The sequence below is a fragment of the Bos grunniens genome, chromosome 24 (genome assembly GCF_055505025.1).
Source record: "Bos grunniens cultivar Pamir isolate PY7600 chromosome 24, Bosgru_T2T1.0, whole genome shotgun sequence".
In the NCBI taxonomy this organism is placed as follows: Eukaryota; Metazoa; Chordata; class Mammalia; order Artiodactyla; family Bovidae; genus Bos; species Bos grunniens.
This window is the reverse complement of record NC_141188.1, coordinates 40,115,759-40,129,228: the sequence shown is the minus strand read 5'-3', so window position 1 is coordinate 40,129,228 and position 13,470 is coordinate 40,115,759. Positions and strand designations below refer to the sequence as shown.

General features: G+C 41.5%; 1 long non-coding RNA gene across 4 annotated transcripts in view; it reads left to right on the top strand.

The window, feature by feature from the left end:
* Nucleotides 1-13,470, top strand: part of LOC147346107 (uncharacterized) — a 321,158-nt gene that overhangs the window by 228,351 nt on the left and 79,337 nt on the right. The window lies entirely within an intron of this gene.

Sequence of the window (13,470 nt, the reverse complement as noted above, 5' to 3'; positions counted from 1 at the left end):
AGTCCTCGGAAGACCAAGAGGTTTGTGTCTGCACAGCTGACAGCACCCTGGACAGGAGTCCAGACACCTGTGATGTCTGCCTCCATAACCTAAGGGCTGTGTGACTCTGGGTTGTCCTGCCCAAGCTCCATCTCTGTGTTGTTGTTTAGTCGCTCAGTTGTGTCTGACTCTGCGACCCCATGGACTGTGGCTGCCAGGCTCCTCTGTCCTTGGGATTCTCCAGGCAAGAATACTGGAGTGGTTATTCTCCAGGGGATCTTCCTGACTTGGGGATCGAACCCTCATCTCCTGCATTGGCAGGTGGTTTCTTTACCACTGAGCCACCTGGGAAGCTTCTCCATCTCTATATGTTATGCAGTGCACGTAGGGTAATGAAGCCTTATATGTTGCTATTAAACCTGAACTCCATATACATTAAATGAACCTTCCTAATTCAAGAAATAGTCAGTTATACAAAAAATACAGAGACATCCCGTTAGAAGCCTTCTAGATTTCTCCCAATAAAGTACGGCATTCCCACATCTGTGAAAACAACTGCCACTTGGATAATAATTATACTATATTTAAGATAGATAACCAACAAGCACCTACTGTAGAGCACAAGGAACTCTACTCAATATTCTGGAGCTACCTAAATGGGAAAAGAATTTGAAAAAGAATAGATACCTGTATACATATAACTGAATCATTTTGATGTACACCTGAAACTAACACATTGTTAATTAATGTTGGTTGAGTTGTTAATCAACTCTTCTCCAATATAAAGCACAAATTAAAAAAAAAAAAAAACAGGGTACGTATTTTGTAGAACTACTATTAGGATATGAAATAGAGCTATTAAAGTTTGCTTTATAAAATATGCTGAAAACAAACAAAGACACAAACAGAGCAAGTCAGAAATTCCAAGGAGATGGATTACTAACACATACTCCCTGAAGAAGCATAGTTAAATACCAAAATGCTCGGGCTTGCCTCTGTTTGGCTGGTCTTATCACAGAGGTGCCCTTGTGGCCTTACTTGAGAGCCTGTCAATCTCACTCAGGAAGACCTCATTTTATTTTTTTATGCTGATTTTCATGTTGTATAGATTGTCATCATTCAAGGTCATTCCCAAGCACTAGCACACGTGTTTAAGCTATAAGGTTAAAAGCATGTGGCCTCTTAGATACTCACTTATCTGCTACTGCCCTCCAGTTATCCAACTGGGATCCTGGGAGGGGGACCAGGGAAAAGAAACCCCATGGAACTGTCCTGGGTGTCAGCAGGGTGCTCTGCAGAGAAGTAAAGCAGCATGAAGACCTTGCAGATTGAAGAGAAGAGGGAAGTGGCAAACTGGGAAGGAAAGGGTCAGGGGAACTGTGGATTCCCTGAGGGAATTAAAAGTATATGTTGAGTTGGCCAAAAAGCTCATTTGGACTTTTCCGTAAGATGTTATGTAAAAATCTGAACGAAATTTTGGTCCAATCCAATATTTACCAGGCGCCTAGAGCTGTAGTAATCCATTAAATTAATCTCCTCTCTTTATTTATTCTGGTTCTCAAATAATTAGGGTTTTCTAATCATGCCTTAAGCTTTCTGGGGTGGCTTTGTTTTTTTGACCTTGAATTGACCTCACCAATTTCCATGCACAACTTCCGTCTCACTCACTCTTGCCTTCAGAGAATTCACGGACACCCATTGGCCCTTGACTGACTCGTCATCACACTTTCACCTTCGCAATAACCTTCTTTTCAGATTGCCATGTCTTCTGTTTGTTTCCTCAGAAATCATTCACTATCTGGATGTAACTGAGATTATCACTATTTGTGTATCATTTGGGAACATCATTAGCACTTGAAGATGTGCAAAGCTTCTCGGATTGAGAACCTTGACTTTTTTTCCATGTCTAGACTGTTCCTCCACTTTTTTCCTCAGTGTGGGAGAATTTACTGTAGGTCTTGTGATCCTCTGAAAGATTTCACCAATTTCTCCTGCACATCTGATCTTTAAGGCTTTCTTTGCTTCTCTCTGCTTCAGTTTAATTCTGCTGAAAGGGTTTTCCTTACAAAACTCTCCCGAGGCAGCAGGCAGAGCTGGGTAGCTTCTAGAAGGGACTCTTTCTGCTACCTGGGAAAGCTGAATCAGTCACCTACCCACCTTCCTCTGCCCCCGTCTCCAGGCTCACCTACGAGGCGCTTCAGTATCTGCTGCTAGGTATTTAGTGCTCTCCATGTGTCTGACACTGTTCTCAGTATTTTATATGAATGAAAGCCAGAGGACAACCTTGTGAAGTAGGTATAATTACAGGTACTACTTCCATTTTACAGATGAGGAAACTGAAGACCCAAAAAGACATAAGTAACTCCCCAGGGTCATAGAGCTCAGAGGTAGAAGAGTTGGGATATGAATGCAAATGACCTGGCTCTTCTATCAGGACTTTTCACTGCTGCATTTTTAGGTCAATACATTTAAACCTGCTTTTTTTCTGTTGTCCGCAGAGTTGATATCAGTTTGCATTTCATGTTGATCTGGTCCTGCTACTTCATGAAAGCTTACTTTGACTCACTACAGAAACAAAATATTTTCCTAAGAGGATACTGACAGGGGAAACACCAGGAAATGAAACTAAAGAGCTACTTATTTTATGGGAGGCTTGAACTCTTGGAGGACAAACTTGATCTGTATAAAAAGGAGATGGTTTTGATCATAATTGCTTATAAAAGTACTAGAAAAATGGGTGATAAAAGTGTTAGCAGATCAGTGACCAAAGTGTAAAGAAATCTAACAGAGGAATATAGGCTCACTCATCTGACTTAGACTCCACTAGTTTATTCACCGGAGAAGGCAATGGCACCCCACTCCAGCACTCTTGCCTGGAAAATCCCATGGATGGAGGAGCCTGGTGGGCTGCAGTCCATGGGGTCACTAAGAGTCGGACACGACTGAGCAAATTCACTTTCACTTCTCACTTTCATGCACTGAAGAAGGAAATGGCAACCCACTCCAGTGTTCTTGCCTGGAGAATCCTAGGGATGGTGGAGCCTGGTGGGCTGCCATCTATGGGGTCGCACAGAGTCAGACACGACTGAAGTGACTTAGCAGCAGCAGCAGCAGTCTATTCACAAATACTCTGCTCCAGGGGGAAACCAGACTAGGGAAAAGCAGTGAGCAAAAGAGCCAAAATCCCTGTCTTTAGTGAATTTACCTGCTCATGGGAATACAGATAAGATAAATAAGGTGAGTCAGTATAGCATATAGTATGTCCGATGGCGATACATGTCATGGACATAAAAGAAATAGGGAATGATGATGAGGTGGTGATTTAAAGATGGGGTGAAAGAAGCCACCCTGGGAAGGTGACATTGGGGGAAGGCCTAGAGGAAGTGAGACACATGAATTACCATTGGAAGCTTGTCTCGGGAAAGTGGACTCTGAAGTTCAAAAGCCTTGTGTGAGAAAAACGCCATCATGTTTGATGAATTACAAGGAGCCTGCTTGGCTGAAGCAGAGAGAGCAACGGGCAAGTAATGAGATCTGGATATTATGAAATCTTCAGCCCATGATTAGGACTTTGATGGAAAACAACTCTCCCAGAAGCATGCCAGATAATGAAAATTTATTGAGAGGTCCCTCCTTAAAGATGCAGAGAGTATATAATAAAAGCCATTTTGGGAACTGTCCTGTAAAAAATGGGATAGCTATGGACAGATGGGGAAAATCAGAACAGTGCACTTGAACCCTTATTAGGTGAGCAGCTTCCTTTATGTCAGAGTTGATTTTATCAGTTTGAACTAGAAAATAACAACTGTAAAAGCCAAATAAAATATAAAAAGCAACTATCTGAGGCAATGAAGAATGGTCAGAAGAAGAAGAAATTGGAGGGGAATCCACCATTACAAGGTCATTACACTGATTCTTATTTTATGCATCCTTGCCCCATGGGGCATTTCCCAGTTCTTGGGGAGCAATGCAGATAGAGTTCAAGCAGAAAACCAGGGTCCTATTGGCCTGAGGAGTCAGAAGATGGAGACTGAGACTGTCAGAGTTACTAGAAGCTGATTGAGAGAGGAGAGAAGTGATTCTAGGAAGGAGAACCATGCGGGAAGCTTCCGAATTTGTATGTAAACACCCTTAAATCTTTGCTGACTCTTGGTCTGGATACAGTTAAGATTACAAGACCCAAGGGGAGGAAATAGCTGGAGAGTTAAAAGAACTGACAAGGTATTTCAGCAACTGCCATCACAGGGGTGTGGAGGCTTCTGAATCTTAGGAAGATAGAGAGACGTAGACAGTACCCTCGGTTGTTGTTCAGTCGCTCAGTTGTGTCTAACTCTGTGACCCCGTGGACTGCGGCACGCCAGGCTTCCCTGTCCTTCACCATCTCCCAGAGCTTGCTCAGACTCATGTCCATTGAGTTGATGATGCCATCCAACCATCAAAACCCCAAAGGACTAGACCATGGGAGTAAAGACCATATCTTTGGGTTAAAACATTAATCCTAGCACAAGATGGAAACAAGGCTAACAAATTGCCAAGCCACAGCATTAAAAGAGGAGGGAGCTTGGATTTTGAAGGACATGCCGATGTGATTTGTAGAGTGAGTGGGTTGCAGAATGTCGGGAAATGAGCTCAGACAGAAGTAAAAGGACCAGATCATGTGGAGCCTCACAGGTGTGGTGAAGATTCTGGGTTTTATTATGATGTGATCAAAGCTATGGGATGTCCTGAGGAAGGCAATGACATAGTCATATTTGCTAAAATGATCACTTAGCCTCCTCTGTGGAGACTGGGCTATAGGAGTGAAAGTGAAAGCTAGTTGTCCAGGGTAATGATGCTATTATGACCAGGACAGTGGAGAGGAGAGGTGGTGTTTCGTTCATGCATTGAAGATTGACAGAACTTGTAGGAGGGTTGGATACAGATGAGAGAGAGAAATCAAAGAGGATTATTTTCTTTAAAAAATTATTTATTTATTTTTGGCTGTGCTGGGTCTACATTGCTGCACGGGCTTTTCTCCAGTCGGTGGCGAGCAGAGGCTACTCTCTGGCTGCAGTGCTTGGGCTTCTCACTGTGGTGCCTTCTCTTGTTGAGGAGCACGGACTCTAGGGCACTTGGGCTTCAGTAGTTGCAGCACGTGGGCTCACAAGGTGCAGCTCCTGGGCTCTTGAGCGCTGGTTCAATAGTTGTGGCGCCCGGGTTTAGTTGCCCTGGAGCATGTGGGATCTTCCTGGATCAGGGATCCACCCATGTGTCTTGCACTGGCAGGCAGATTCTTTACCGCTGAGCCACCAGGGAAGCCCTCAAGGATCATTCTTTACATGGCCTGGCTTGGAAATGTTTATCCCATTGGCTTAAGTCAGATGACAACAGGCAGGGGCACACAGTCCTTCATACTTCCCTAAGATGGAGACAGCACTGGAGGCTGGTTACATAAAACACACACCTCCTCCACATTTTACACTTCAGCTTATGGTACAGCTGACCCCGCTGTTCAGTCAAATGCACGTGAGAACTGTACCTTCTACACAAGCTGGGAGTGATCTCAATTGTTACTGATAAGTATAACTAACAGCCAAATACAAATATTATCAAGAAGAAAATAGAAACACTGGTAGCATCTTTGTCAGAATGCTGGTTAAATAGCACCTTTAGGACCAAGGCAACGTTTGAACCTAACAGGCAGCCAGGTGAAATGTTCCATGAAGAAGTGAATAGTGACATTAAAAGTTTTATATCCTGGGAGCAGAAAGGTGGGGTTTCCTTTCCCAGATTCCAGATTCTTCTTTTGGAGACTAGCATCTACAGCATTCCTACAGGAAGTTTTCGAAATGTGTTTCAGAGGCACCTCTAGCTCCTGTGAGTCTTACCTACAGCCCAACGTGGCTTTTGGAATTTTCCCTGTAAATGCTTGTTATTTCACTTAGTATCTCACATTAGGGCCAGAGTTGAGTGAAAAGCGAGTGTTATCCAGAAGCTTGGCAAACAGATAACTTTCCCAATAAAGTTCTTTTACACTTTGATTCTTTACTCATGCATTGGGCACAGCCCACGCATCCTTCTACTTCCCATCTTGCATACAAGCTACCTCAACCCCCTCCTTCTGTGGTTAGTACTGCTTCAGCTCAAGGTCAGTTCCTTGGGGAACCATTGCATCTTGGGTTTTCCCCCAAAATGTTGGCTCCTGAATGACTTGGGCTTCTGAAATACATACTTTTCTGAGAATGACATAAACTACCTGTTTGTCATTTCTATTCCTAAAATAAAATGCTACCCATGGAGAATAAACACAGAAACAAGAACAAGAGAGCAGGTAATTCTGGGGCCTTAGACAATGTGCTGTTGCCTAGCACAGAGCACCACCAAGCTAAAGGCTCACTTTCCTTGACCTGCCCATTGGGAAGTGAGTTTGAACTAGATCAGGAGAAGAATCTCCCCAGACACCAGGAGATACAGTACTAATCCTGCTCCCTGGTGAGAGATGCATCCAGCTCCTCACTGGTGCTCTTACCACAGAGCCCAACATGGTCCCAGAATGAACCCTCTGGAAAGTAATCAAGACATTCTTCCAGGTCAAGAGCTTTGTTCTCCTCATAGTAGGCTTTTCCTGGGAGAAATAAGTGCCCATGAATGAGCAATATGAAAACAAATCCATCAACAGCATTTTACTCCGAAGCCTAAGTGCTCCTGTTTTGATTTGCTTGTCTTGAAATTGCTGTGCTATCTTGTGGACTCCACTTTACCCAGGAGGGAGTCAGAGAACAACACAGGAGAAAGGACAACTCTACCAAAAGTAACAAAAAGAGAGTTAAACCCGACAGTCAAAATCCTAGTGGATTTGCTTTTGGTTCTCCTTCACTTGAAATGAGAAATGTTAGCCTGTGAATAAATGTAATTCTGAGATAATTTTCTTTTCCATGGAGTTCCTTCACATGTTCATTTATACACTCAGTAGTTACAAGTCATTGCCATTGGGTCACTGGTAAAGACTTTACCCCTGTACCCAAGCTGCTTGTAATTCACTGCAGCAAATGTGCAAACGCCCTCTACCTGTTGAAGATGGTAAAGTAAGGTATCAGTAAGAAGAAAACATAGGACCTTCCGGGTGGTCTGCTTCCCTTGTGGCTCAGCTGGTAAAGAATCCACCTGCAATGCAGGAGACCTGGGTTTGACTTCTGGGTTGGGAAGATCCCTGGAGAAGAGAAAGTCTACCCACTCCAGTGTTCTGGCCTGTAGAATTCACTGGGGTCGCAGAGAGTCAGACACGACTGAGTGACTTTCATTTCACTTCCCTGGTAGTCTCAGTTCAGTTCAGTCGCTCAGTCGTGTCTGACTCTTTGTGACCCCATGAATCACAGCACGCCAGGCCTCCCTGTCCATTACCAACTCCCGGAGATCAACCAAACTTATGTCCATCAAGTCGGTGATGCCATCCAGCCATCTCATCCTCTGTTGTCCCCTTCTCCTCCTACCCCTAATCCCTCCCAGCATCAGGGTCTTTTCCAATGAGTTAACTCTTCACATGAGGTGGCCAAAGTACTGCAGTTTCCACTTTAGCATCAGTCCTTACAAAGAACACCCAGGACTGATCTCCTTTAGAATGAACTGGTTGGATCTCCTTGCAGTCCAAGGGACTCTCAAGAGTCTTCTCAACACCACAGTTCAAAAGCATCAATTCTTCGGTGCTCAGCTTTCTTCACAGTCCAACTGTCACATCCATACATGACCATTGGAAAAACCATAGCCTTGACTAGATGGACCTTTGTTGGCAAAGTAATGTCTCTGCTTTTGAATATGCTATCTAGGTTGGTCATAACTTTCCTTCCAAGGAGTAAACATCTTTTAATTTCATGGCTGCAGTCACCATCTTCAGTGATTTTAGAGCCCAAAAATTTAAAGTCTGACACTGTTTCCACTGTTTACCCATCTATTTGCCATGAAGTGATGGGACCAGATGCCATGATCTTCATTTTCTGAATGTTGAGCTTTAAGCCAACTTTTTCACTCTCCTCTTTCACTTTCATCAAGAGGCTTTTGAGTTCCTCTTCACCTTCTGCCATGAGGGTGGTGTCATCTGCATAGCTGAGGTTATTGATATTTCTCCTGGCAATCTTGATGCCAGCTTGTGCTTCTTCCAGGCCAGCATTTCTCATGATGTACTCTGCATATAAGTTAAATAAGCAGGGTAACAATATACAGCCTTGACATACTCCTTTTCCTATTTGGAACCAGTCTGTTGTTCCATGTCCAGTTCTAACTGTTGCTTCCTGACCTGCATATAGATTTCTCAAGAGGCAGGTCAGGTGGTCTGGTATTCCCATCTCTTTCAGAATTTTCCACAGTTTATTGTGATCCACACAGTCAAAGGCTTTGGCATAGTCAATAAAGCAGAAATAGATGTTTTTCTGGAACTCTCTTGCTTTTTCCATGATCTAGTGGATGTTGGCAATTTGGTCTCTGGTTCCTCTGCCTTTTCTAAAACCAGCTTAAACATCTGGAATTTCACGGTTCACATATTGCTGAAGCCTGGCTTGGAGACTTTTGAGCATTACTCTACTAGCGTGTGAGATGAGTGCAATTGTGTGGTAGTTTGAGCATTCTTTGGCATTGCCTTTCTTTGGGATTGGAATGAAAACTGACCTTTTCCAGTCCTGTGGCCACTGCTGAGTTTTCCAAATTTGCTGGCATATTGAGTGCAGCACTTTCACAGCATTATCTTCCAGGATTTGAAATAGCTCGACTGGAATTCCATCACCTCCACTAGCTTTGTTCGTAGTGATGTTTTCTAAGGCCCACTTGACTTCACGTTCCAGGAAGTCTGGCTCTAGGTGAGTGATCACACCACCATGATTATCTGAGTCGTGAAGATATTTTTGTACAGTTCTTCTGTGTATTCTTGCCATCTCTTCTTAATATCTTCTGCTTCTGTTAGGACCATACCATTTCTGTCTTTTATCAAGCCCATCGTTGCATGAAATGTTCCTTTGGTATTTCTACTTTTCATATAGAGATCTCTAGTCTTTCCCATTCTGTTGTTTTCCTCTATTTCTTTGCACTGATCACTGAGGAAGGTCTAGTTGTTAAGAATCCACCTTCCAGTGCAGGGAATGTGGGTTCAATCCCTGGCTGGAGAACTAAGATCCCCATGCCATGGGGCAAGTGTTAACATAAGCCCTCAGGCTGCAATTACTGAGCCAACACTCTAGAGTCCACGCAACGAGAGAAGCCATGTCCACAGCTAGAGAAGCCATGAGCCATAATAAAGACCCAGCCAGCCAGAAGAAGATGGTATAAATATGGAGTGGCCACTTAAGCATATCTACTTCTATTCCAACACAGCCTTTGTAGAAGGAAAATCGAAGAGAAGGAAAGACAGAATATGGGGGGAAAAAGCCGTATGAGTATAATGGAAGCAGGGTGACTGCTAAGGGAGACAGCATTGGAAAGAGTTTCTTGTGGGATGAGGGCATGTTCTCTTTCACAATTCAGAGTTGCCTAATGTCTGCAGGGTGCTGAAAAGACATTAGTTGCTTAGAATTGTAAGCTGTTGAATGCAGGGATCCTCTGTCTCCAGTGAACATTATAGCCCTCAAGACAATGAATGTAGTATCTGTACAGTGTCAGCCACACGATAAGGTGTGAAAATTCACCATGTATTTTGATTCCATTGGCTTCAAACAATAATGCTTTACTATAATTTAGGGCAGCCCATTTTACTGTTACAAAATTTTCATTAAAAGACATTATTTTGCAATTCTCTGGATTCTATTTTAGCCACCCTATTTCGTCAAAAAAAATTTTTTTAATTAGAACTAATACCCAATTTGTTTACTGGAAACTTTTCTACCTTCTAGACTCCAGGTAATTGATGTTTTCCCATCCAGTGGAATTCTCTGTAGGTGGTTGTGAGTATGAGTTAGTTGATAGCTGTGTTTGTATAATCCCTAAAGTTGGTTATCAATTATGGCAAGTGATAAGGAATTTTCCCTGTTTCTATAGCAACATAAACCCTGGAGATGTTTTCAGCAAGTCTATCTCTTAAATGATTCCCTGTTTGTGACTTGGGAAGCTAAAGAAGATCCATCGGTTCAATTAGTTTACTAAGAAGCTGTTTAGTGCACTGATGGAAAAAGATAACTGAAACACTGATACAGCATTCCCATGGCTAGAATTTAACAACAGTTTATTGAACAAATGGTGTGTGAGAGATGCCGAATTAAACTCTTTGAGAAATCCAGATGAATTACGTAAGAGACCTATTCTCCTCAAGGAAACTACAGTTCAGTGGGAAATGCTGGAAGGAAATGAATGGAGGAAGGAAGTGAATGGAGGAAACATCAAGAAAATTTCAGGGGAAAAAAAGAAAAGTACATTCTGACACATGAATACCTAATGAACCTTTAGCGGAGAGGAGTAGTAATTTTTATTAACTTTAGAATCTTGAAAGTAATTAAAAAACAATTGACCTAGAATTCTATGCAGCAAAAATATTCTTCAGTATAAGGGGAAATTTAGACATTCTCAGATGAAGGAAAACAAAGAGCATTTGTCACGGGGAGATCTATCCTAAAAAAAAATGACTAAAAGAAATTCTCTAAATAGAAAAGAAATGAGCTTTACCAAAAAGAAGGAACAATGGAAAGAGCAAAAGTAAGGCTAAAGTTTATTTTCTTCTCCTCTTATTTTCTAAATTATGTTTGATTGTTGAAGCAAAAATTATAACACTGCCTTGTGTGGTTCTCAATGTTTGTAGGGAAAATATTTAAGACAATTATAAATTGATGAAGGTAAAAGGACATAAATGGAATTAAGTTCACTACACTTTATCAAACAAGTTATTGTTTTTTATTTCAAATTCCAGTTGTTTATTGCTGTATATAGGAAAGCAAGTGACTTGTGCATGTTAACCTTATGTTCTGCAATACTACTATAATCACTTATTAGTTCCACGAATTTTTGGTTGATTCTTCCAGATTTTCTGCATAAGTAATCATGTCATCGGTGAATAAAGACAATTTTATGTCTTACTTCTCAATATGTATACTTTTATTTCCTTTTCTTGTCTTTTTTTGCATTAGCTAGGACTTACAATAGAATGTTAAAAAATGGTGAGGGAACATCCTTGCCTTGCTTCTGGTATTAGCAGGAAAGATTCTATTTTCTTTCCATTAAATGTGATGTTAACTGTAGGTTTTTTGTAGATATTCTTTACCAAGTTGAGAAACCTTTTTTTTCCCCTTCTTTCCAATTTTAACATGATTTATTACTACCATAAAACTACATATAAGTCTGTATATGTTCGATTTTGTTGTTGTTTTTCAGTCGCTAATTCATGTCTGACTCTTCAGGACTCTGTGGACTGCAGCACACCAGGCTTTCCTGTCCTTCATCATCCCCCCCGAGTTTCCCAAACTCATGTCCGTTGAATTGGTGATGCCATCCAACCATCTCATCCTCTGTTGCCCTTTTCTCCTTCTGCCTTCAATCTGTCCCCAACATCAGGGTCTTTTCCAATGATTCAACTCTTCACATCAGGTGACCAAAGTAATAGAGCTTCAACTTCAGCATCAGTGCTTCCAGTGAGGATTCAGGGTTGATTTCCTTTAAGACTGACTAGTTTGATCTTCTTGCTATCCAATATGTTTAATTATATCATTAATATCAATAAGTATAACACATTTCTTTTAAAAGTTTTATATGTCATTGAAGTCATCACAGTGAAAATTTACTTAGTATATTCATGATAATTTATATAATTCTGAATATCTATAACATTTTCTTTCTACCAAGCTTTTCTTCTTGCCCAAAATATCACATATTTTAAATTTAAATTAATGTGCCTGCTTTTATTGCTTTAAGATATTTCCCCCAATAGTAGCCTTTCCTATGCCTGTAGCTCCTTTATGAGACTTTTTTTTTTTTTTTACTTCTTAGAATGCTCAGGTTCACAAATAATTTTAAGAGCCATTTTCATGGAGAATTCTCTTAAAGGGTCATCATTTGTTTTTCAGCTGTGCTTGGCATGTAGGAAAAATAAAATCTAAGAAACATCATAATAATGGTTTTGACTTTTTGACAGGAGGAGCACTGAAATAATTTGTTTTATGTTTAAAAGTTATTCTTGAATGCTGCTTTAAGAGGGGGTGGATTTTTCCTCTGAAAATTTTCCATAGTTTTTCAAATTAACTGATGCTAACCAGCTATTTAAACCAAATAAAGAACCTCAAGAGGAGAGTTATTGAGGTTTTTAGAAAATCTGTTTTTCATTATTTCATAATAAGCAAGGCTTGGTATTTGTTAGAAAGAACTGACATTTTAGAGAGAGAGAGGTTAGAGAGAGCTATGTCTTCTTAGTAGTTTAAATGCATAAACACTTTAAGCAGTAATAATGAGCAATTAAGTAATTGCCTTACAGTGCCTAGACTGTAGTCTTTTTGTATAAGCTCCAGCAAAAACTTGGCTAGAGGGGAAATGGTTTGGTGATCATAGTTCTCAGCCTGAACTCAGGCTCAAATCCCCTCAAGAATCAGGGAGTGCATTATGAGGAAATGCATTCCTGGGTCTCTTGGAATGAGCCTAGATAGTGAGACCTGATTCTTGTTTCTCCTCCCAGATGTGAATTTGTTGATGGTCAAAATGCTTCAAGGCTTCCCTAGTAGCTCAGATGGTAAAGCATTCGCCTGCAATGTAGAAGACCTGGGTTCAATCCCTGAGTTGGGAAGATTCCTGGAGAAGGAAATCGCAACCCACTCCAGTATTCGTGCCTGGAGAATTTCATGGACAGAGAAGCCTGGTAGGCTACAGTCCATGGGGTCACAAAGACTTGGACACAACTGAGCGACTAACACACACAAATTGCATCAAGAACCATTACAGCCATACATACATGAAACCCCCTTAAAAGAGAAAGCATATATTAGGAGTGTTTTGTCTTTCAGGATGGAAATACAAAGCCCAGGCATAAATGTTCCATTGTGTGACAGAGTTTGGTGGTTTCCTGGTTCTGGCAGGTCCTCGCTTGTACTGAGAATGTTCCCTGAATTTGTCCCACTAGTGCAGAGCCATACTTGCATTCCTTCATAGTCGTTTGGTCATGTCTGACTCTTTGTGACCCTTTGGGCTGTAGGCCACCAGGCTCTTCTGTCCATGGGATTTTCCAGGCAAGAATACTGAAGTGGTTGCCATTTTCCTGCTCCAGATGATCTTCCAGACCCAGGGATAAAACCCATGTCTCCTGTGTCTCCTGCATTGGCAGGAGGATTCTTTACCTGCTGAACCATCAGGGAAGCCCAAGCCATACTGAGACATATTAAATTAGCTCCTGTACTAAGTAGCCTTCTCTTTAAAATTCTGTAAGCTTGGCTAAATAAACCTGACAGTTTATAGAGAGATAAGTATATTTTCTCTTTCCACTGTAAGTAACCTACCTGAAAACCAGCAGAAGCCAAAGTGCAAAACGGGATCCCCTGTCTCTGTCGCCTTCCCATCTCTTCA